Genomic DNA, 8,994 nt, shown 5'->3' on the forward strand with positions numbered 1-8,994 from the left:
GGACGCCGATGCGAAAGTGGGAAACGCTGCTCGGATGTTCGCCGTTTTTGGCCGAGTGAGTGCTGGCACACGGGCGAAGCCAAACGGGGCCGATTACGGCACGATATCGGCGTCTTTCGACGTGCCCGCCGGCGACCGTCGCACGAGTACGGTAAACCGCGTCAGCCCGGGCGGAGTTCGGGACGCCGATGCGAAAGTGGAGAACGCCGCTCGGATCTTCGCCGTTTTTGGAGGAGTGAGTGGCGGCACTCCGGAGAAGCCAGGGAGCGCCAATTAGCGCACGATATCGGCGTCTTTCGACGCGCTCGCCGGCGACCGTCGCACGAGTAGGGCAAACCGCGTCTGCCGGGGCGGGGTTTACGACGCCGACGCAAAAGTGGGAACCGCCGCTCGGATGTTGGCCGTTTTTGGCAGAGTGAGTGCTGGCACTCCGGCGACGCGAAAGAGCGCGAATGCGCCCACGAAAGTGGCGTATTTGGACGTGCGTGACGGCGACCGCTGCAGGAGTACGAAAAACCACGTCAGCCGGGGCGAGCGACACACGGCGGTCTGGGTGCTTATCGCTGCTATTATAGGGGCACCCCGGCAGACGCAGAAAAAAAAAAAAAAATTTTCGACCTTCTTTTTTGCTGGTCGAGCTCGGGTAACCCAGGTCGCAATGGGAGCCGCGCACGAAAGCGGCGTCGCGAGACGCGTTCGCGGTCGCTAGTCGCACGAGCTCGGCAACCGCGTCAGCCGGCGCGGAGTTCGGGATGCCGACGGCTAAGTGGGTACCGCTGCTCGGATGTTCGCCGTTTTTGGCCGAGTGAGTGCTGGCACTCCGGTGAAGCCAAGGAGCGCCAATTCGTGCACGATATCGGCGTCTTTCGACGTGCCCGCCGGCCACCGCCGCACGAGTACGGCAAACCGCGTCTGCCGGGGCGGGGTTCGCGACGCGTACGCAATAGTGGGAACCGTCGCTCGGATGTTCGTCGTCTTTGGCCGAGCGAGTGCTGGCACTCCGGCGAAGCGAAACGGGGCCGATTCGGGCACGATATCGGCGTATTTCGACGTGCTCGCCGGCGACCGTCGCACGAGTACGGCAAAGCGCGTCTGCCGGGGCGAGGTTTGCGACGCCGACGAAAAAGTGGGAAGCGCCGCTCGGATCTTCGCCGTTTTTGCAGGAGTGAGTGGCGGCCCTCCTGCGAGACCAAGAAGCATCGACTCGCGCACGATATCGGTGTCTTTCGACGTGCCCGCCGGCCACCGCCGCACGAGTACGGCAAACCGCGTATGCCGGGGCGGGGTTGGCGACGCCGACGCAAAAGTGGGAACCGCCACTAGGATGTTCGCCGTTTTTGGCAGAGTGAGTGCTGGCACTCCGGCGAAGCGAAAGAGCGCGAATGCGCCCACGAAAGTGGCGTGTTTGGACGTGCTTGACGACGACCACCGCAGGAAAACGAAAAACCACGTCAGCCGGGGCGAGCGACCCATGGCGGTCTGGGTGCTTATCGCTGCTATTATAGGGGCACCCCGGCAGACGCAAAAAAAAAAAAAAAAATTTTTTTCGACATTCTTTTTTGCTCGTCGACCTCGGGTGACCCAGGTCGCAGTGGGAGCCGCGCACGAAAGCGGCGTCGCGAGACGGCTTCGCGGTCGCTAGTCGCACGAGCTCGGCAACCGCGTCTGCCGGGGCGGAGTTCGGGACGCCGACGGCTAAGTGGGAACCGCCGCTCGGATGTTCGCCGTTTGTGGCCGAGTGAGTGCTGGCACTCCGGCGAAGCCAAACGGGGCCGATTCCGGCACGATATCGGCGTCTTTCTACGTGCTCGCCGGCGACCGTCGCACGAGTACGGCAAAGTGCGTCTGCCGGGGCGGGGTTTGCGACGCGTACGCAATAGTGAGAACCGTCGCTCGGATGTTCGTCGTCTTTCGCCGAGCCAGTGCTGGCAATCCGGCGAAGCCGAACGGAGCCGATTCGGGCACGATATCGGCGTCTTTCCACGTGCTCGCCGGCGACCGTCGCACGAGTACGGTAAACCGCGTCAGCCGGGGCGGAGTTCGGGACGCCGATGCGAAAGTGGGAAGCGCCGCTCGGATCTTCGCCGTTTTTGGAGGAGTCAGTGGCGGCACTCCGGTGAAGCCAAGGTGCGCCAATTCGCGCACGATATCGGCGTCTTTCGACGTGCCCGCCGGCCACCGTCGCACGAGTACGGCAAACCTCGTCTGCCGGGGCGGGGTTTGCGACGCCGACGCAAAAGTGGGAACCGCCGCTCGGATGTTCGCCGTTTTTGGCAGAGTGAGTGCTGGCACTCCGGCGAAGCGAAAGAGCGCGAATGCGCCCACGAAAGTGGCGTGTTTGGACGTGCTTGACGACGACCACCGCAGGAAAACGAAAAACCACGTCAGCCGGGGCGAGCGACCCATGGCGGTCTGGGTGCTTATCGCTGCTATTATAGGGGCACCCCGGCAGACGCAAAAAAAAAAAAAATTTTTTTCGACATTCTTTTTTGCTCGTCGACCTCGGGTGACCCAGGTCGCAGTGGGAGCCGCGCACGAAAGCGGCGTCGCGAGACGGCTTCGCGGTCGCTAGTCGCACGAGCTCGGCAACCGCGTCTGCCGGGGCGGAGTTCGGGACGCCGACGGCTAAGTGGGAACCGCCGCTCGGATGTTCGCCGTTTGTGGCCGAGTGAGTGCTGGCACTCCGGCGAAGCCAAACGGGGCCGATTCCGGCACGATATCGGCGTCTTTCTACGTGCTCGCCGGCGACCGTCGCACGAGTACGGCAAAGTGCGTCTGCCGGGGCGGGGTTTGCGACGCGTACGCAATAGTGAGAACCGTCGCTCGGATGTTCGTCGTCTTTCGCCGAGCCAGTGCTGGCACTCCGGCGAAGCCGAACGGAGCCGATTCGGGCACGATATCGGCGTCTTTCCACGTGCTCGCCGGCGACCGTCGCACGAGTACGGTAAACCGCGTCAGCCGGGGCGGAGTTCGGGACGCCGATGCGAAAGTGGGAAGCGCCGCTCGGATCTTCGCCGTTTTTGGAGGAGTCAGTGGCGGCACTCCGGTGAAGCCAAGGTGCGCCAATTCGCGCACGATATCGGCGTCTTTCGACGTGCCCGCCGGCCACCGTCGCACGAGTACGGCAAACCTCGTCTGCCGGGGCGGGGTTTGCGACGCCGACGCAAAAGTGGGAACCGCCGCTCGGATGTTCGCCGTTTTTGGCAGAGTGAGTGCTGGCACTCCGGCGAAGCGAAAGAGCGTGAATGCGCCCACGAAAGTAGCGTATTTGGACGTGCTTGACGGCGACCGCCGCAGGAGTACGAAAAACCACGTCAGCCGGGGCGAGCGACCCACGGCGGTCTGGGTGCTTATCGCTGCTATTATAGGGGCACCCCGGCAGACGCAGAAAGAAAAAAAAAAATGGGGACATGGCGTGCGTCACCGTGCGGCTTCGCAGCGTTGCCGAAGTCGCCGAGCCCTTCGACTGAGCCGAACGGCGGACAGGGAACGTTGGTCGGCCGTTCTAACCTGTCGGTGCCACGCCGAGACGTCGTTAAGGAAAACCGCGTCGTGGGCCTCTACGACGCCGTCGAGTCGTTGTACGTTTGGTGTCCAGCGTGTCGGCGGCGAGTAGCGGACACGTCGTTCACGACTTCGGTCTTTCGCAGTCGACGCGAACTTGCGGAGAGTCGTGGTGCCTCACGTTTTCGGCAGAAACCGCGGCGGAATTTTCCCGTGCGTGCGCGCACGACCTCGGTGCTGTGCCGTCAGCGTAGTGTTGCACAAACTCGTGGCCTACCCAAGGTGCGGTACGTTTGCGGCCGTATCCTCGGTGGGAATTTCGTGAGTAGGGTCGCAAATTCTACGACCTCGGCGGGTTTGAGAGCGACGTAGACTTGTGGCACGCTCAACATGCCACACGTTTCGGGGCACACCCGCGGTGAAATTTTCTCGAGTACGCTCGTATTAGGGCCCAAGGAGGTCTGGGTACTTATCGCTGCTATTATGTGGGGGTTCTCGTGAGCGGCGTACGCGAAAGCGACCGGGTGTCTGATATGCGGCGGGCTTCGGCCTCGTCAAGCGTGTCCTCGGGTCTGCTCCAGGGGAATCCACGGCAGTCGTCTGCAGCCTCATCCGCTTGATGCGTTAGGGGCTGGTTGTCGGACGGTGCCGTTTTACCACGATATCGAGGTGTGTTCCGTGTCGTCCTCGGGCGATTCAGATGCGAAAGCGCCGAAGACGCGGGCGTGACCCGTCGTCTGGCGGCTTTGCAGTCTCGGCTCCGTTGCTAGTTCCGGCCGGTCCACCGACAGTGCAGCGGGCTTGGGCAACCCGCACGGCGCGACCGAGTCGATGCAACGAAAAAGAGCGAGCATGAACGTGCTTCTTGCCGCACGGCTCCCACTCGTCTTTCGGGAAGGTTGTGCCGTAGCGAGCTCGAACGCCGTCATCTCGGAGTGCAAAATAAGCGTGTTGGGGCGCCTGAAGGTGGCCTCCGCCGCACACAGACTGCGTCCGGCCCGCCGAGGGCGAGGACGGACGCGCAGTCGAACGATTACCTGGTTGATCCTGCCAGTAATCATATGCTTGTCTCAAAGATTAAGCCATGCATGTCTAAGTACATGCCGAAATAAGGCGAAACCGCGAATGGCTCATTAAATCAGTTATGGTTCCTTAGATCGTTTCTTCCTACTTGGATAACTGTGGCAATTCTAGAGCTAATACATGCAGTGAGCCTGGAGCCCTTTGGGTAACGGGTGCTTTTATTAGACCAAGATCGATCGGGTTTCGGCCCGTATTGTGTGGTGACTCTGGATAACTTTGTGCTGATCGCATGGCCACGAGCCGGCGACGTTTCTTTCAAGTGTCTGCCTTATCAACTTTCGATGGTAGGTTACTTGCTTACCATGGTTGTTACGGGTAACGGAGAATCAGGGTTCGATTCCGGAGAGGGAGCCTGAGAAACGGCTACCACATCCAAGGAAGGCAGCAGGCGCGCAAATTACCCACTCCCGGCACGGGGAGGTAGTGACGAAAAATAACAATACGGGACTCTTTTGAGGCCCCGTAATTGAAATGAGTACACTCTAAATCCTTTAACGAGGATCAATTGGAGGGCAAGTCTGGTGCCAGCAGCCGCGGTAATTCCAGCTCCAATAGCGTATACTAAAGCTGCTGCGGTTAAAAAGCTCGTAGTTGGATCTCAGTTCCAGACGAGTAGTGCATCTACCCGATGCGACGGCTCGGACTGAACATCATGCCGGTTCTTTCTTGGTGCACTTCATTGTGTGCCTCGAGATGGCCGGTGCTTTTACTTTGAAAAAATTAGAGTGCTCAACGCAGGCGAGTCGCCTGAATAAACTTGCATGGAATAATAGAACAAGACCTCGTTTCTGTTCTGTTGGTTTTTGGAATACGAGGTAATGATTAAGAGGGACGGACGGGGGCATTCGTATTGCGGCGCTAGAGGTGAAATTCTTGGACCGTCGCAAGACGAACTACTGCGAAAGCATTTGCCAAGAATGTTTTCATTGATCAAGAACGAAAGTCAGAGGTTCGAAGGCGATCAGATACCGCCCTAGTTCTGACCATAAACGATGCCAACCAGCGATCCGCCTGAGTTACTCAAATGACTCGGCGGGCAGCTTCCGGGAAACCAAAGTATTTGGGTTCCGGGGGAAGTATGGTTGCAAAGCTGAAACTTAAAGGAATTGACGGAAGGGCACCACCAGGAGTGGAGCCTGCGGCTTAATTTGACTCAACACGGGAAAACTTACCCGGCCCGGACACTGGGAGGATTGACAGATTGAGAGCTCTTTCTTGATTCGGTGGATGGTGGTGCATGGCCGTTCTTAGTTGGTGGAGCGATTTGTCTGGTTAATTCCGATAACGAACGAGACTCTAGCCTATTAAATAGGTGCGGGGTTCCCAGCACCTTACAACCTTCTTAGAGGGACAAGCGGCTCCTAGCCGCACGAAACAGAGCAATAACAGGTCTGTGATGCCCTTAGATGTCCGGGGCCGCACGCGCGCTACACTGAAGGAAGCAGCGTGTCTTTATCCCTGTCTGAAAAGACTGGGTAACCCGTGGAACTTCTTTCGTGATTGGGATAGGGGCTTGCAATTGTTCCCCTTGAACGAGGAATTCCCAGTAAGCGCGAGTCATAAGCTCGCGTTGATTACGTCCCTGCCCTTTGTACACACCGCCCGTCGCTACTACCGATTGAATGATTTAGTGAGGTCTTCGGACCGATGTCCGGCGCGGCCTTTCGGTTGCGCCGGTCTGTTGGAAAGATGACCAAACTTGATCATTTAGAGGAAGTAAAAGTCGTAACAAGGTTTCCGTAGGTGAACCTGCGGAAGGATCATTAACGGATTGTGAAGGGTGAGCGCCTCAGCTGCGTCTGCGCCCGACACTTTCTGCCGCTGACCCCGTTTGGACGCGGGGTCGGCTTTTCCCCACGGGGCTGCCTGAATGTGGAGCGGCACCCCGTGACAAATTGTTGCGCCCAGCGGACGCCAACACCGCGACCTTGGACGGTCGGCCAGGTGGCGGACGCGGGTACAAACGGCGCAACGCACTCATAGGTCGGCTTTCGACCCGCCACTGCACCGTGGCTCGAAGCGCTCGAAATGCGCGACCCGACCGCTGCGGGACCGCCTAGTACTGTAAACAGGAGCGGCGGAGCGCGAACGGCGAGTCGTGGTTACGTCGGTAGAAGGCGAGGCTGCGCGTTCCCGAAACGCCAGCCGAGTGCCCTCCCGACCGTTCGAGCGTGCAAGAACGAGACCCGACAATCGCGCGGCGACTGCCAAGTACGAGAGGAACGGCACAAGCGTCGGCGGTCGGTCAAGGAACTGGCGATGTGACGGGTCCGCTGTGCACCAGTGCATACCGTCCCGCCGTCCGCGGCAAGCGCCTCCGCGTCCTCGGGTGACGGAGGCTGCCGGTCGGTTCTTGCAGGCGAGGGATCTCGCTGGCACCGGTTCGCGTTGACGCGCGGCCGGTCATGGCACGGCGATGCGACGGCCGAGGTGCGCAGTACTCGATGGAGGAACCGCACGCTCCGATGACCGTCCCGCCCTCCGCGGCGTATGCGTACCGACCGTAATGGTTGCAGCAGCGCCGGCCGGCTTTTGAATTCGCCACACGAAACACGGTGCGAGATCGCGGTTAGGGGAGCGTCGACGTTGCCAGGCGTTTTGCTTGCTGCCGAGGGAAAGGCGGCACGGCCACGTCGCGCTCGTCGCGATTAGCGGGTCTGCGCGCTTTGGGAAGGTGCCGCAACGACTTGCCGAAAGAGGAAGCACGGAAGAACGAGGGACTTGGACGTCCCGACAATTGAACGCACTTGCGGCCAGGCCCTTGCTGGCTTCGTTCTTCCGCCTCGAGTAGGCTCGTACGCGGCTCCGGCGCCGAAAGTGGTCCTTGGCACCGACTTCGGTGGACGTGGGAAGTGCCGCGCAAGTACGGCGCGCCTGGCTCCACCTGTTGGCTAAAGTAGGCAGCCGGATCGGCATTTTGGTGTGCGGTGGCAAACCGTGGATGCGAAAAAAGCTTGTGCGATTTCGTGGAACAAAAAGCGGGGGTCCCCCTTTTTATGCGGAGGAGACCGACCCGCCCGCCGTGGTGAACCGCGACGCCACGGTAAAAACGGGAGAGGCTTGTCGATGGGACCGTGCATCCCGCGCTCCACGGAGGCCGGGAGGCGGCCGCCCGAGGAAATGTGTAGCCGTCGAGGCCCGCATCTGCGTGCACTCTTATCCAAATGGGTGTACCGCAGGCATTTTCTGGTTAGGCGGGCCAATGAGAGCGAGCACACAACGATACCTACGGGTCCGGCTTGGAGAACCGGCTTCGACGCCTCCCGAGTATTTATAGAGGGGTGGACCACGAAAGCACTCGCAAGTAGCGGAAGCGAAACGCCGTCCGAAACACACCGTTTGCTCGATTTGCGGCAGCCGAAAAAGGCGCGGCAGAGTTTTGGAGTCCAAGCGTGCGCTGAAAAGCGCCCTTCTTGGCCACTGTTTGGCCGAGTGCCAGAAACGTTTGGTTTTGACTGTACGGAATTGAACAAACACTTTTTCACGACTCTAAGCGGTGGATCACTCGGTTCTCGGGTCGATGAAGAACGCAGCCAGCTGCGAGACTTGGTGTGAATTGCAGGACACACTGAGCACTGATTCTTTGAACGCACATTGCGGCCTTGGGTCTTCCCTTGGCTTCGTCTGTCTGAGGGTCGGATCACATATCAAGAGAGCCTTCGGCGCACAAGGGAACGTGAGCCGTCGACTCGTTTTGACCGCGTCGGCAACACGGACAGCACGCTGAACACCTCACAGCGAGCGCCAACAGCGGCCACTCAAGGGCGAGACGGTGGCGACCGTCGTGCCAGAGCCCAACCGAAACGGGGGCGACCGACTGCATTGAGGATGTGGCACCTCGTTGAGACCGCCGCAGGACTTCGAGTCGGAAGGAAGCCTGCAGGGAAAGTGCGGTCGAGGTTGCGTACTCCTCTCTGCGACCGGGCGCGCAAGAGCTGCGAGAGCCACGGACGCGCAACTTTAACGCACGGTAAACACGAGGAGCGAAAGCCGGCCAGCAAAGCTTCTCCAGCCGTGCGCAAAGTGCGCGAGATCGCAGCCTTGCGTTGCGCTTGTTGCCCTCGAAGTAAGCAGGGTGTCCCGTAGACCGGGCGCTCGAACACGCTGCGGGGCCGTGCCTCCTCCAGGCTTTGCCGCGCGAACAGGGAACGTTCGCGCGCAAAGCGCAGGGAGGTGAGGAGGCTGCGCCCGACGTTTGCGGTTCGCTGCGTACGCGGTTGATGCGGAGAGCACGGCGCGACGACTTGCCGCGAAGCGGAAAAAGTCTCCCGCACGAGTTGGCGAAACGTTGGCGAAGCTTAAGGCGTTCTCGTCGTAGTCCGCCGTCGGTCTAAGTGCTTCGCAGTTCCCGTCCCGTTCAAAAAACTGGGCCACTCCAGTTGGGGCGGGGGCGACGCTACACGAGAC

The 8,994-nt window shown here is 60.3% G+C and overlaps 2 non-coding genes across 2 annotated transcripts; both read left to right on the forward strand.

Moving 5' to 3' along the window:
- The first annotated feature begins 4,538 nt into the window (after positions 1-4,538).
- Positions 4,539-6,353, forward strand: LOC142795703 (small subunit ribosomal RNA). The gene has a single exon (XR_012893237.1). It is a non-coding gene; the product is annotated as a small subunit ribosomal RNA (ribosomal RNA).
- A 1,719-nt stretch (positions 6,354-8,072) lies between these two features.
- LOC142795701 (5.8S ribosomal RNA) lies at positions 8,073-8,225 on the forward strand. The gene has a single exon (XR_012893236.1). It is a non-coding gene; the product is annotated as a 5.8S ribosomal RNA (ribosomal RNA).
- Positions 8,226-8,994: the final 769 nt, after the last annotated feature.

Source organism: Rhipicephalus microplus, unplaced genomic scaffold (assembly GCF_043290135.1).
Source record: "Rhipicephalus microplus isolate Deutch F79 unplaced genomic scaffold, USDA_Rmic scaffold_813, whole genome shotgun sequence".
Taxonomy (NCBI): Eukaryota; Metazoa; Arthropoda; class Arachnida; order Ixodida; family Ixodidae; genus Rhipicephalus; species Rhipicephalus microplus.